The sequence below is a fragment of the Convolutriloba macropyga genome, chromosome 3 (assembly GCF_964194025.1).
Source record: "Convolutriloba macropyga chromosome 3, txConMacr16.3, whole genome shotgun sequence".
NCBI lineage: Eukaryota > Metazoa > Xenacoelomorpha > Acoela > Convolutidae > Convolutriloba > Convolutriloba macropyga.
Window position 1 is genome coordinate 56,580,533 of NC_134470.1, and position 15,237 is coordinate 56,595,769.

The following is a 15,237-nucleotide window of genomic DNA, read 5'->3' on the forward strand; positions in this document are numbered from 1 at the left end:
GCGTGTGCGTACGTGTGTGTGTGTGTGTGTGTGTGTGTGTGTGTGTGTGTGTGTGTGTGTGTGTGTGTGTAAGTGTGCATGTGTGTGCGTCTGTGTGTGCGTGTGGGTACGTGTGTGTGCGTGTGTGTGTGTGTGTGCGCGCGTGTGCGTACGTGTGTGTGTGTGTGTGTGTGCGTGTGTGTGTGTGTGTGTGTGTGTGTGGGTGAATTGTTTATGTGTGTGTGGTGTGTCATGCGTGTCTGCGTGTCCAAGTGTGTTAATAATTCTGTTAGTGTCTGGTCTATTGACTGACTGTCGCGCAGTTTCGCACTGTCTGGTTTGTCGAACCACTGTCGAACAATTTCTGATTGTTCGCGCTATTTCGCACAATTTCGCACAGTTTCCCGGAGTTTCGATTTATACTCCAATTATTGTCTGGACTGTCGAGTCATGGGTGTTTTGTGTCTGGATCGTCTGGTTCATACTTCCACGACCTCAACCCGGGTATAGTTTCTCAAAGTACTTCTAGTAAAAATCTTTAACTCGGTCTGGCGCAGGGTGACCACAGTCCGTTTGGTCTGGTCCAGAGTCTGTTTTTAATTTGTATGGTCTTTCCTAGTGTGAGTAAAGTCGGTTTTCGGTCTGATCGACATGGACCCTCTCTCCGCGACCCAAGCAGAGCATTTTTAAACGATCGAAAATTGGAACATACTATTTCGCAATTTTTATATCCTCTTTTGACATCTATCTTGCCATCACCCTTCCCCTTCATTTGTGATTTTCTCCATAACTTGATAACTGCATAACCACCATAAATCAAGAGTGGAATTTAAAAAAAAGATACATTTACTCCACCTGTTGTTTCATAGTAAATTGCACTTTTCATAATAATTAAAATGATAATTTTAGCTTTTGGATGCGCCTGCTTGCCGACCACTTCATTCACTGGACTTCTGGTACTCATTGTGATCATGCTCTTGAGTTACTGAAACCCAACTGGAGATATTGAATCAACTACATCTGATGAAAACAGAATTCTTAATCTCGTCTACGATTTCATCTAAGAAACTATTTGAACTGATACATTGTATATGTTAAAAGTTAGTCTTTTGAAGTCACAGAGAACTTCTGGCATTTAACGAGCAGTTTGAGATGAAGCTGAGCCAGGATTATGGAGTGACTTCTGCAGAGTCACGTGACATTGCTAAAAACACGCACACGGAGTGTTTTCAAATGCCGAGATCTTATTGAAGTCAACTTCTGGCGCTGTATACAAGAAATCCTGCCAGTGCAGACTTCCAAAGGGATTTCCGAACGTGCGTGCCTTAATTAATGGTTACGTGACTTTGCTTGAAATCGCTGAGAACTTCTGGCGTTTATCGAGAACCGCAAAGCGGTTCAAGATATTAAGTCAGAATTTCGAAGTGACTTCTGCAGAGTCATGTAACCATGCTTAAAACGCGAAACGCGCACGTTTTAAAATGATGAAAGTCAACGAAATTCAACTTCTGACTAAGTAGCAACTTCTAGCATTTTAACTTCTAGCTCTGCAGACTTTCGACATTTTAAAATGTGCACGTGAGTGTTTCAATCTATATATTAATTCTAACTCGAATGCTATACCACCATGTTTAAGCGCCTATCTTCACATGTTTTAGCGTCCCTTAAACATGCAGCCTAGCGTAATGCATGCATCCTATACCACCATGTTTAAGCACCAATCTTCACATGTTTCAACGGTCCTTAAACATGCAGCCTGTTCTGTGACTTGGTTTTATGTGTGTGCGTGCGTGTGTCCGTGAGCATGCATGCGTATGTGTGTGCGCACGCGCGCGTGTGTGTGTGTGTGTGTGCGTGTGTGTGCACGTAGGCATTCAAATGACAATTTTGTTCTTTTCGGTTTTGGGACGTTCAATTCGTTTTCGAACGTTTGCTTGCTTTTCAAACGTTCAATTTGTTTTCGAACGTTCTTTTAACTTGACCGCTTACGTCTATGTGACTGTGTTTGTGTGTGTGTGTTTGTGACCTTCAACTGATAAATTTTAACTGACGTTAACCATGGCTTGGAGTACAACCACTGAATTTTATCCTTGTGCGTTTGCGTGTGAACCTGTTTGCGCGCGCGCGCGTGTGTGTGTATGTATGTGTGTTTGCGTGCACGCGTGTGAAACCTTGAACTGTTGACATTTAACTGAGGTTAACCGTTACATTGAATTGCTTTAATGCAATACTGATTGTTCTTTTTACATATTATCATTCCTTTTTGCATATCCCAGATGGCCAACGATTTGGTAAGCATCCATTGGTGATCAAAATTAATTAGGGCGGGCAGGTCTGAACTGGTCTAAAGGTTTGTGAGGTTTTGCTCAGATTTTTTTCATTTTCTCAGACTCTTATCCTGCAATTCAGTTATTCTCCTGACTTTTCTTCGCTATAACTTTTCTTCGCTTCTCTTGGCTAAACCGTTCTTCGCTTTTTTTAGTTAAAGATAACTTTCAGAAATGACTGCTTTACTAATAAAAGGACTGCAGCAAAGCTTTAAAGCTGAGATCGAAAAATTTGAGCAACAAATTATGGTTGCTGTTGAGCGGTTGCAGACGGCATTAAATTATTCTGTCTATAAAACGAAAAGCCAAGAGTCTGACAGAAAGAAACTCAAAAAGTTGAGCAGGGCCTTCAGAAAGTGCCCCGAAATAGATAAATTGAGAGCAACTATCAAAAAGACCTTCTTTTGCTCACTTTCCCCACTTTCTTTTCTCACTTACTTTTTCTTTTCTCACTTTCTTTTCTCACTATCTTTTCTCACTTTCTTTTCTCACTTTCTTTTCTCACTTTCTTTTCTCACTTTCTTTTCTCACTTTCTTTTCTCACTTCCTTTTCTCTCTTTCTTTTCTCTCTGTCTTTTCTCACTTTCTTTTCTCACTTTATTTTCTCACTTTCTTTTCTTACTTTCTTTTCTTACTTTCCTCACCTTCTTTTCTCACTTTTTTTCTCACTTTCCTCACTTTCTTTTCTCACTTTCTTTTCTCACTTTCCTCACTTTCTTTTCTCACTTTCTTTTCTCATTTTCTTTTCTCACTTTTTTTCTCACTTTTTTTCTCACTTTTTTTCTCACTTTCTTTTCTCACTTTTTTTCTCACTTTCTTTTCTCACTTTTTTTCTCACTTTCTTTTCTAACTTTCTTTTCTCACTTTCTTTTCTAACTTTCTTGTCTCACTTTCTTTTCTCACTTTCTTTTCTCATTTTCTTTTCTCATTTACTTTTCTCACTTACTTTTCTCACTTTCTTTTCTCAATTTTTTTTCTCAATTTCTTTTCTCACTTTCTTTTCTCACTTTCTTTTCTCACTTTCTTTTCTCACTTTTTTTTCTCACTTTCTTTTCTCTCTTTCTTTTCTCTCTTTCTTTTCTCTCTTTCTTTTCTCTCTTTCTTTTCTCTCTTTTCTCTCTTTCTTTTCTCTCTTTCTTTTCTCACTTTCCTTTCTCACTTTCTTTTCTTACTTTCCTAGCTTTCTTTTCTCACTTTCTTTTCTCACTTTCCTCACATTCTTTTCTCACTTTCTTTTCTCACTTTCTTTTCTCACTTTCTTTTCTCAATTTCTTTTCTCACTTTCTTTTCTCACTTTTTTTCTCACTTTTTTTTCTCACTTTTTTTCTCACTTTCTTTTTTCACTTTTTTTTCTCACTTTCTTTTCTCACTTTTTTTTCTCACTTTCTTTTATCACTTTCTTTTCTCACTTTCTTTTTTCACTTTCTTTTCTCACTTTCTTTTCTCATTTTCTTTTCTCACTTTCTTTTCTCACTTTCTTTTCTCACTTTCTGTTCTCACTTTCTTTTCTCATTTTCTTTTCTCACTTACCTTTCTCACTTACTTTTCTCACTTTCTTTTCTCAATTTCTTTTCTCAATTTCTTTTCTCACTTTCTTTTCTCACTTTCTTTTCTCACTTTCTTTTCTCACTTTCTTTTCTCGCTTTCTTTTCTCTCTTTCTTTTCTCTCTTTCTTTTCTCTCTTTCTTTTCTCTCTTTCTTTTCTCTCTTTTCTCTCTTTCTTTTCTCTCTTTCTTTTCTCACTTTCTTTTCTCACTTTCTTTTCTTACTTTCCTAGCTTTCTTTTCTCACTTTCTTTTCTCACTTTCCTCACATTCTTTTCTCACTTTCTTTTCTCACTTTCTTTTCTCACTTTCTTTTCTCACTTTTTTTCTCACTTTTTTTTCTCACTTTTTTCTCACTTTCTTTTCTCATTTTTTTTCTCACTTTCTTTTCTCACTTTTTTCTCACTTTCTTTTCTCACTTTTTTTTCTCACTTTCTTTTATCACTTTCTTTTCTCACTTTCTTTTTTCACTTTCTTTTCTCACTTTCTTTTCTAACTTTCTTTTCTCACTTTCTTTTCTCTCTTTTCTCACTTTCTTTTCTCATTTTCTTGTCTCACTTTTTTTCTCACTTTTTTCACTTTCTTTTCTCACTTTCTTTTCTCACTTTTTTTCGCACTTTTCTCACTTTCTTTTCTCATTTTCTTCTCTCACTTTCTTTCTTTCTTTTCTCACTTTCTTTTCTCACTTTCTTTTCTCACTCACTTTTATCAATTTCTTTTCTCACTTTCTTTTCTCACTTTCTTTTCTCACTTTCTTTTCTTACTTTCTTTTCTTACTTTCTTTTCTCACTTTCTTTTCTCACTTTCTTTTCTCACTTTCTTTTCTCACTTTCTTTTCTCTCTTTTCTCACTTTCTATTCCCTCTTTTCTCACTTTATTTTTGCATTTTCTTTTCTCATTTTTTCCTCCCTTTTTTCTCACTTTCTTTTCTCATTTTCTTTTCTCACTTACTTTCTTCACTTTCTTTTTTCACTTTCTTTTCTCACTTTCTTTTCTCACTTTCTTTTCTCACTTTCTTTTCTCACTTTCTTTTCTCACTTTTTTCTCACTTTTTTATCTCACTTTCTTATCTCTCTTTTCTCACTTTCTTTTCTCATTTTCTTTTCTCACTTTTTTTCTCACTTTCTTTTCTCACTTTCTTTTCTCACTTTCTTTTCTCACTTTTTTTCTCACTTTTTTTCTCACTTTTTTCACTTTCTTTTCTCACTTTCTTTTCTCACTTTTTTTCGCATTTTTCTCACTTTCTTTTCTCATTTTCTTCTCTCACTTTCTTTCTTTCTTTTCTCACTTTCTTTTCTCACTCACTTTTATCAATTTCTTTTCTCACTTTCTTTTCTCACTTTTTTCCTCACTTTTTTATCTCACTTTCTTATCTCTCTTTTCTCACTTTCTTTTCTCATTTTCTTTTCTCACTTTTTTTCTCACTTTCTTTTCTCACTTTCTTTTCTCACTTTCTTTTCTCACTTTTTTTCTCACTTTTTTTCTCACTTTTTTCACTTTCTTTTCTCACTTTTTTTTCTCACTTTTTTTCGCACTTTTCTCACTTTCTTTTCTCATTTTCTTCTCTCACTTTCTTTCTTTCTTTTCTCACTTTCTTTTCTCACTTTCTTTTCTCACTCACTTTTATCAATTTGTTTTCTCACTTTCTTTTCTCACTTTCTTTTCTCACTTTTTTTCTCACTTTCTTTTCTCACTTTCTTTTCTCACTTTCTTTTCTCACTTTTTTTCTCACTTTTTTTCTCACTTTTTTCACTTTCTTTTCTCACTTTCTTTTCTCACTTTTTTTCGCACTTTTCTCACTTTCTTTTCTCATTTTCTTCTCTCACTTTCTTTCTTTCTTTTCTCACTTTCTTTTCTCACTTTCTTTTCTCACTCACTTTTATCAATTTCTTTTCTCACTTTCTTTTCTCACTTTCTTTTCTCACTTTCTTTTCTTACTTTCTTTTCTTACTTTCTTTTCTCACTTTCTTTTCTCACTTTCTTTTCTCACTTTCTTTTCTCACTTTCTTTTCTCTCTTTTCTCACTTTCTTTTCCCTCTTTTCTCACTTTATTTTCGCATTTTCTTTTCTCATTTTTTCCTCCCTTTTTTCTCACTTTCTTTTCTCATTTTCTTTTCTCACTTACTTTCCTCACTTTCTTTTTTCACTTTCTTTTCTCACTTTCTTTTCTCACTTTCTTTTCTCACTTTCTTTTCTCACCTTCTTTTCTCACTTTTTTTCTCATATTTTTATCTCACTTTCTTATCTCACTTTCTTATCTCACTTTCTTAACTCACTTTATTTTCTCACTTTCTTTTCTCACTTTCTTTTCTCACTTTCTTTTCTCACTTTCTTTTCTCACTTTTTTTTCTCACTTTCTTTTCTCACTTTCTTTTCTCACTTTCTTTTCTCACTTTCTTTTCTCACTTTCTTATCTTACTTTCTTTTCTCACTTTCTTTTCTCACTTTCTTTTCTCACTTTCTTTTCTCACTTTCTTTTCTCACTTTCTTTTCTCACTTTCTTTTCTCACTTTTTTTTCTCATTTTCTTTTCTCACTTTCTTTTCTCACTTTCTTTTCTCACTTTCTTTTCTCACTTTCTTTTCTCACTTTCTTTTCTCACTTTCTTTTCTCACTCTCTTTTCTCACTTTTTTTCACTTTTTTTTCACTCTCTTTTTCCCACTTTTTTTTGCTCACTTTGTTTTCTCACTTTCTTTTCTCACTTTCTTTTCTCTTTTTCTTTTCTCACTTTCTTTTCTCCCGTTCTTTTCTCATTTTCTTTTCTCTTTTTCTTTTCTCATTTTCTTTTCTCACTTACTTTCCTCACTTTCTTTTCTCACTTTCTTTTCTCACTTTCTTTTCTCTTTTTCTTTTCTCACTTTCTTTTCTTACTTTCTTTTCTCACTTTTTTATCTCACTTTCTTATCTCACTTTCTTATCTCACTTTCTTATCTCACTTTCTTTTCTCACTTTCTTTTCTCACTTTCTTTTCTCACTTTCTTTTCTCACTTTCTTTTCTCACTTTCTTTTCTCACTTTCTTTTCTCACTTTCTTTTCTCACTTTCTTTTCTCACTTTTTTTCTCACTTTCTTTTCTCACTTTCTTTTCTCACTTTCTTTTCTCACTTTCTTTTCTCACTTTCTTTTCTCACTTTCTTTTCTCACTTTCTTATCTCTCTTTCTTTTCTCACTTTCTTTTCTCGTTTTCTCACTTTCTTTTCTCACTTTCTTTTCTCACTTTCTTATCTTACTTTCTTTTCTCACTTTCTTTTCTCACTTTCTTTTCTCACTTTCTTTTCTCACTTTCTTTTCTCACTTTCTTTTCTCACTTTCTTTTCTCACTTTTTTTCTCATTTTCTTTTCTCACTTTCTTTTCTCACTTTCTTTTCTCACTTTCTTTTCTCACTTTCTTTTCTCACTTTCTTTTCTCACTTTCTTTTCTCACTTTCTTTTCTCACTTTTTTTCACTTTTTTTCACTCTCTTTTTCCCACTTTTTTTTGCTCACTTTGTTTTCTCACTTTCTTTTCTCACTTTCTTTTCTCACTTTCTTTTCTCACTTTCTTTTCTCACTTTCTTTTCTCACTTTCTTTTCTCACTTTTTTTTCTCATTTTCTTTTCTCACTTTCTTTTCTCACTTTCTTTCCTCACTTTCTTTTCTCACTTTCTTTTCTCACTTTCTTTTCTCTTTTTCTTTTCTCACTTTCTTTTCTTACTTTCTTTTCTCAATTTTTTATCTCACTTTCTTATCTCACTTTCTTATCTCACTTTCTTATCTCTCTTTCTTTTCTCACTTTCTTTTCTCACTTTCTTTTCTCACTTTCTTTTCTCACTTTCTTTTCTCACTTTCTTTTCTCACTTTCTTTTCTCACTTTCTTTTCTCACTTTCTTTTCTCACTTTTTTTCTCACTTTCTTTTCTCACTTTCTTTTCTCACTTTCTTTTCTCACTTTCTTTTCTCACTTTCTCATCTCTCTTTCTTTTCTCACTTTCTTTTCTCGTTTTCTCACTTTCTTTTCTCACTTCCATTTCTCACTTGCTTTTCCCACTTTCTTTCTCACTTCCTTTTCTCATTTTTTTCCTCCCTTTTTTCTAACTTTCTTTTCTCACTTTCCTCACTTTCTCTTCTCACTTTCTTTTCACACTTTCTTTTCTCACTTTTTTTTCTCACTTTCTTTTCCCGCTTCCTTTTCTCACTATCTTTTCTCACTTTTTCTCACTTTCTCTTCTCACTTTCTTTTCTCACTTTCTTTTCTCACTTTCTTTAAGCACGAATTTAAGATTACGTCGTATGTGACGACCTCATCTACTGTAATAGATTGTTAATGTTCACCTCCAGTTATGATGGAGGTAGATTGGCCAAGTCCTTCACTCGGACACGTTTGGACTTTTCATCTCCAGCTTTCGCGCTCCCAGTTGGTCGGCACTTGCAGCACATGTAATCCCCTCGGGGCTTTCAGCTGTAAGTGCCGCAGCTCTTTTGAGTATGGGGAGATGAATCGTTCATTCGTGTTTGGGTGTTGGACTTGGAATTTATAGGTAATTTGGGAGTATAAAATGTGATCTCGAAAGATGCGATTTTTTCGAAAAATTAGGATTTAATTCTCATCCGCTCTTTGCCTGTTTTACCGCACCTTAAACATATAGATTAATTTTTTTTATGAGTTGCGCTCTGCTAACATGTAGAAGTTCGTTATCTGTACAAGTCTGAGCGGTACTTAAATTTGCAAGATATCTCAGCCAATTAAGTCTTTAATAAAAAAAATACCCTTTCTTTAAAAACCCTTTCTTTAAAATAATAAAAAAACCCGAGCTGGTACGAAAAAATCTCAATTTTAAACCTATTCTTTTAAATGATTTTTTTGCGATGCTTTTGCGGGCCTGCTAGTGTACTTTAAAGCAAGCTCGTGCAAGTTTTAAAATATCAAGTCTTCAGTGCCATAGTTAAAATGCCAAAAGTTCCTATGCACATGAGCAGAAATTGACTTCAAATTTTTGGCATTTTTAAGCCTGCAATTCGATTTTTTTTTAAGCAAGATTACGTGAATCTGCATGTCACTTTGCAATTTTGGCTCAACATCTCGAACCATGCAACGCGTGTCTCAATAAACACCATAATTCTCATTGTCTTCAAACAGTCATGTAGTCTATACTTATCTGGTAACTCGAAAAATTACATAACTTTCAGTGGCACTGTTTTATCCCGTGCATAAGCTTTTGTCACCCTAGTCTTAAAAAAATTATTATTTGCAGAAATTTGGAATTTAACTTTGTAAATAATTAGCGAATACCAACAGCAAAAACTAAATTACTTCATTTTAATTGGTTCTATGACTCAGAAATCTGCAAATTTGTAAATAAAAAGTTTTCTATCAAGTTTTGTAAAATGTGAGTTTGTTTACAAAAGTTTTATTATTCGTTATTTTAATGTTTTACAGACATCTATTATTCAGATGAAAGATCAACAACTTGAATGCCATAGGTCTCGTTGGTTTCCAGACTCACCTAGAAAAGTACTTGTAAACAAATAAATTGGTTTTTAAATGTTCTAATGTATAGATTTAATTGTAAAATTTGTAAATTATAATTTGATGTCAAACAATTTATAAAATATATATTTTTAGCAATAAATTTACGAAAATTTGCAAATTATAAATTGGCCGCAGGGTTCGTTGAGGTCAGGTAGTTTTCGGAGCATCTTAATTAAATAAAACAGAAAAGTGCACACACAAAAATATGCAGCACAATTTTTCCTCAACGTAAATCAATTCAAAAGAAATTGACAGCTGTGCAGCAATCAGGTTGTCAATCTTTTCGAGCAGAGAACACTGGATGAAATTCAAAGGGGGGGGGGGGTACACACAACAAATTGAGGTAATAACGGGACTATATAGACGACAGCAGGAAGGGGAAACAGTTCTTTTAAAGCAGGTCATCTGCAGGATCCATGAGGATTACAGTATATAAATAATAATCATAGAATTAATCAGTGATTTTCGCCGTGGATTCATAAAAAGCTCACTGTAATTTTAAGGCACACCTTAAAATGGTAAGGAGGATCGTAGTATGATCTATCGATCGATTTCTACGAAATATGATCCATTGATGGAGATTTCTTTGACCCGAACTTGCACTGATTTATATTTTCACTGATTTATACTGATTTATATTGCGGTGAGAAGGCGGGCCTATCCAATACAAATGTTAAATACAGTGGTAACAATATTAATTATCTATGAATAATATTTTGTAAAAAGTGCACTAGGTTATACAGCACAAAACATTTGAATTAAACAAAACTTTATTTGGCTCTGTTTGCATTTGTATATTTAAAATTGTGAAAACAGTAAAAGTTAAAACATCATCTTAAAAATTTTCTTCAACAGAAGTTAACTGCCAACTGCAGAATCATAACTTAGTTGGAGGGTGATCTCACTGGTGATTAAGAAACTCAAAATCTTGCGTTCAAAATACATACTTTTTGCGAGATTCTTGAAAGAATCTTGCAAGTTTTGAATCAAATCGCAATATTCTTGCAAGGTTTAAAATCCAACTTGTGAGGTTGTTGCAAAATTTTTAATTCTGCTTGCAAGATTCTTACAACACTTTGAGTCCAAATTTTTTTTCCTGGCTGCACGGAGCGGCTGGTCGAGCTGGGGGAAAAGATAAGCATAAGATGGTAACACTTTGTCGGAAAGCCATCTTAAGTCAATCGAATGTAAAACTCTGTTGTGTTCAAATTTGTTTTCTAATAATGCGTGAACTTACCCTTTGCTTTTTTAACGTCGAGCAGAGGGTTTGTATAGTTTTCCATCAGGTTTCTGATGATATCTGCGTCAATTTTGTTGCACACTTCTAACATTTTTTCATTCTATTTTTTCCCAACAAAACTGTCTCTTTCCGTAATCACTGCTGCCAAATCCTCATCAACTTTCAATTGGATCTAGATTAGGACTATATGTCAGCGTTTCCACTACCTCCCACTCTTTCGCTCGACAATTATCGATTGTCATTGATATCTGCACAGGAGCATTATCTTGTCGAAAAATAGGCTTCGGAAAATGCAATCTGTCTGCGTTGTTATTCAAAATATCCAATCAGCTGACATCGTTTAGCTTGTTTGGACACCAAACAAGCATTTTCCGTCTATCTGGTCGTATTGCAACCCAAAACTTAATTGACCTCTTGTCAGAACTCAATTTTTTGGGTTTTTTAAAGAAATCTCTTTCATTTTCTAAAGAAAAAATCGAACAATTCAGTCGCTTTAGAAGCGCACGCTATTTTAGTCAGCAAAATTCTGCTAGAAATAAAGAGGCTTCGTCAGTATATTGATACACAATTTGAGCGCGTTATGAGAGAAATCGTTATGAGTCACTCCACTGAATTTTAAGAATCTCTTCAAACTCCGTTCGCTATCTTTTTGCGGATATTTTTTTTACATTTTGAAGCAATCTTCGGCTAGATTTTTGACCTCAATGCTGTTATTTGTTTTGGTAACTTCTCTGCCTACTGAGTAATCGATGTTGATTTAAAGCTGATTTGTTTTTTTTTCGACCATATAAATCCGACATCTCGTAGCGTAACAACTTGGCAAATGTGAACAACAATGAGGTTTAACTATCTTTTTTGTTTCAGCGGAGACAAGGAGAAGGTAATCTCTTTTAAAAGTTCTAATTTTCACACTTTTTTGTGCCTTGACGCAATTGGTGCATATGGAGCACAAATCATGACTTAAAAGCAGAGATTTTGCTACAAGTACATTTTTAGGACCATAGTGTATTTAGCCAATCGATAATATTATGGGAGTGTTTCCTTTGGAGACATTGAGGCATTTAATATTTTACCTGGAATGTTTTTATAAACTGTATCTAGGTTCCCATTATTTTATTTTGGTTAATTGTGATCTGATTTTGACATATTGGCGCCAGTTTCAGAATTCTGCTAATCAGCCATTAGTTTTATATACAATTAAACTATTTTAAACCGCCAACAGAATAAACAAAGTAATTTTAGTCAGAGGTCTTTCACTATGAAGTTCTTCGACATTATTTTCAGCGATTAATTTCAGCGACTACGAGCGACTACACTCATAAATTTTTGAAAACACTTAGAAAATAAAAATTCTTATATACTATATGTGAAGAACTCTGTTAACTGCGGTACAAAATTCCAACTTTATAAATTAACAATTCAGTGAAATAATTGCAGAAATGTGTAGAACTCCTTTTATAAATACTGTTTTAGCAAGGAGGTGGGGTTTCTTTGCCTGTTTTCGAGTAGGAAACCTCGTCTCCTACAAAATATTTGCGGCTTTCATTACTTATCCCATATTTCTCATCTGACATCTTAATCCACGAGTAAAAGGTTGATTTTTTAGGTGACACCCTAGTCCACGTGTAAGAGGTTGACTTTGAAAGGCCTGACAGGATACTTCACCAAAAGAATTCCAGATCTGAATATTCAGATATAAAAAGTAAAAAAAATCATTCAACTCTGATACATTGCATCTCTAAAGTATTCCAATTTAACGTATGCGAGGGTGATTTCCATTACCATTTATGTCAGTTAAATAAGATTGCTCAGACCAATTTGCTACAAGTAGATTTTTAGGACCATAGTGTACTTAGCCAATCGATAATATTATGGGAATGTTTCCTTTGGAGACATTGAGGCATTTAATATTTTACCTGGAATGTTTTTATAAACTGTATCTAGGTTCCCATTATTTTATTTTGGTTAATTGTGATCTGATTTTGACATATTGGCGCCAGTTTCAGAATTCTGCTAACCAGCCATTAGTTTTATATACAATTAAACTATTTTAAACCGCCAACAGAATAAACAAAGTAATTTTAGTCAGAGGTCTTTCACTATGAAGTTCTTCGACATTATTTTCAGCGATTATTTTCAGCGACTACGAGCGACTACGCTCATAAATTTTTGAAAACACTTAGAAAATAAAAATTCGTATATACTATATGTGAAGAACTCTGTTAACTGCGGTACAAAATTCCAACTTTAAAAATTAACAATTCAGTGAAATAATTGCAGAAATGTGGTGAACTCCTTCTATAAAAACTGTTTTAGCAAGGAGGGGGGGTTTCTTTGCCTTTTTTCGAGTAGGAAACCTCATCTCCTACAAAATATTTGCGGCTTTCATTACTTATCCCATATTTCTCATCTGACATCTTAATCCACGAGTAAAAGGTTGATTTTTTAGGTGACACCCTAGTCCACGTGTAAGAGGTTGACTTTGAAAGGCCTGACACGATACTTCACCAAAAGAATTCCAGATCTGAATATTCAGATATAAAAAGTAAAAAAAAAAATCATTCAACTCTGATACATTGCATCTCTAAAGTATTCTAATTTAACGTATGCGAGGGTGATTTCCATTACCATTTATGTCAGTTAATTAAGTTTGCTCAGACCAATTTCTTATGCGAAATCTGAGAAAACCACTAATTTTGCAAAGATGTCCGAGCAGCAGAATATCATAACCCTGAAGCTTAACTGGTAAATACTATAAAAGCATACAAAATTTACTTCAGGAAAAAACAATTTCCATTTTTTACCAAAAAATCTGCTTAGCATTGCGGAATGTGCCTAGCACTTAAATCAAAAGATCATCTTTAAACACTCAAATAAATTAAATGGCATACAAAGAAAACTTTGAAAAAAGTTTGAAACGACAAGGTAGCTCTGATAATGGACAGAGCTTTATTTTTCTTCAATCACAAAGGCATTGCAAGAACATACAGATGCAAATTTGTTTGGATGGAAATTGTTTTGTTTTCTGAAAGCTGTAAGCGTACAAAACAAAAGAAATTAAATATAATTGGTTTTATCTTTAATGTTTTACTTCCTTTCTTGCTGTCGAAAAATTTTTAGAATGGATTTCAGTTCTTTTTGTCCTTACAGAAATATGCAATCTGAAATTAGTATAGCAATCGAGTTGCAGAACGGAAATCAAGACGGATAAACCTCTTGGTCGGATTGTCGATTATAAGCTGAATATTAGAAGATCAATATTGTAAAATGTTGGAGCAGCTATGGAGCTCCGAATCAGAGTAAAACCTTGACGAATTTCATATGTTTATGGCATTCATATGCTAAAACCTCAGTGAAGACCAGTCCGGAAATATAAAACGACTCCTTTTTTCAGATGCAGGTTAAAGGATAATGTAGGTATAAAACTGCGAAAAATCAAAACAAAAGCTACCTATTACATTTTGGGTTCCAAATACTATTCATCAATCACAAAACAACTTTAATCCAATGAGATTTTTTTAAATAAATCAGAGATCTGATTTTGACATTGATTATCATCTTTATCAGTTGATAAAGTTTGCTCAGACCAATTTGTTATCCGAAATCTGAGAAAGCAATTAATTTTGTACAGACGTTCGAGCAGTAGATTATGATATCTGTGAAGCATAACCGGTGAATACTAAAAAATAATACAAATTTTAGTGCAATGCTGAGAGAAATTTTTAAATTTTGAGTCAAATTTTTTCCTGTAGTTAAAGACCAATACCAATTTCTGGCCAAACAAAAACATGCCAGTACTAAAAAAAAGTTAAAGGCTTCGCAAGAACATGCAGATGCAGATTTGTTTGGATGAAAATTGTTTTGTTTTCTGAAAGCTGTAAGCTTACAAAACAAAAAAAAATAAAATAAAAATGGTTTTATTTTTAATGTTTTACTTCGTTTCTTGCTGTCAAAAAAAATTTTATAATGGATTTCAGTTCTTTTTGTCCTTACAGAAACTTGCGATTGGAAATTAGTATAGCAATCGAGATGCAGAACGAAGATCAAACCATATAAACCTCTTTGTCGGATTGTCGATTATGATCTGATTGTTAAAAGATCACTATTGTAGTATTTTGGAGCACCTGTAGAGCTTCGCATAATAGTGTAACTTTGGCGAGTTCATGTGGTTATGGCATTCATATATAAAACCCTCAGTGAAGACCCATCTGAAAAAAAAGAAGAGAGAAAAGTCCTTAGTTTTCAGTTGCAGGTTAAAGAATAATTCGGGTATAAAACTGCGCAAATTTAATAGGAAAGCTTCTTATTACGTTTCTGGTTCCAAATCATATTTATCAATCACAAAACAACTTTGTTTCTATGAAAAATTTTCTACCATCCAGGGATTTGATTGTGGCATTGATTATAGGCGCAAATTTCAAAAAAATAGCTGAGGGAAATTTTGCAAGAATTAATGTTCCTTGGCGAACTCGTTCATGAAAAGAGTGCCTTAAATAACTTCAGTCTTTGAAATAGTAAAAAACTTCTTGTGACATAGTGAACTGGTTTGGTGACTTCAAATGCCTTAATTGGCAAAATAATTGGAAAAAAATTAATGGAAGTTTCGACTTCATTTTCAAAGACTTTCATTTGTCGTACAAC

General features: G+C 33.6%; 1 long non-coding RNA gene across 1 annotated transcript; it reads left to right on the plus strand.

Annotated features, from left to right (window-relative positions):
* The first annotated feature begins 521 nt into the window (after positions 1 to 521).
* Positions 522 to 9,468, plus strand: LOC142336301 (uncharacterized). Its single transcript, XR_012758897.1, has 2 exons — positions 522 to 1,079; positions 8,964 to 9,468. It is a non-coding gene; the product is annotated as an uncharacterized LOC142336301 (long non-coding RNA).
* Positions 9,469 to 15,237: the final 5,769 nt, after the last annotated feature.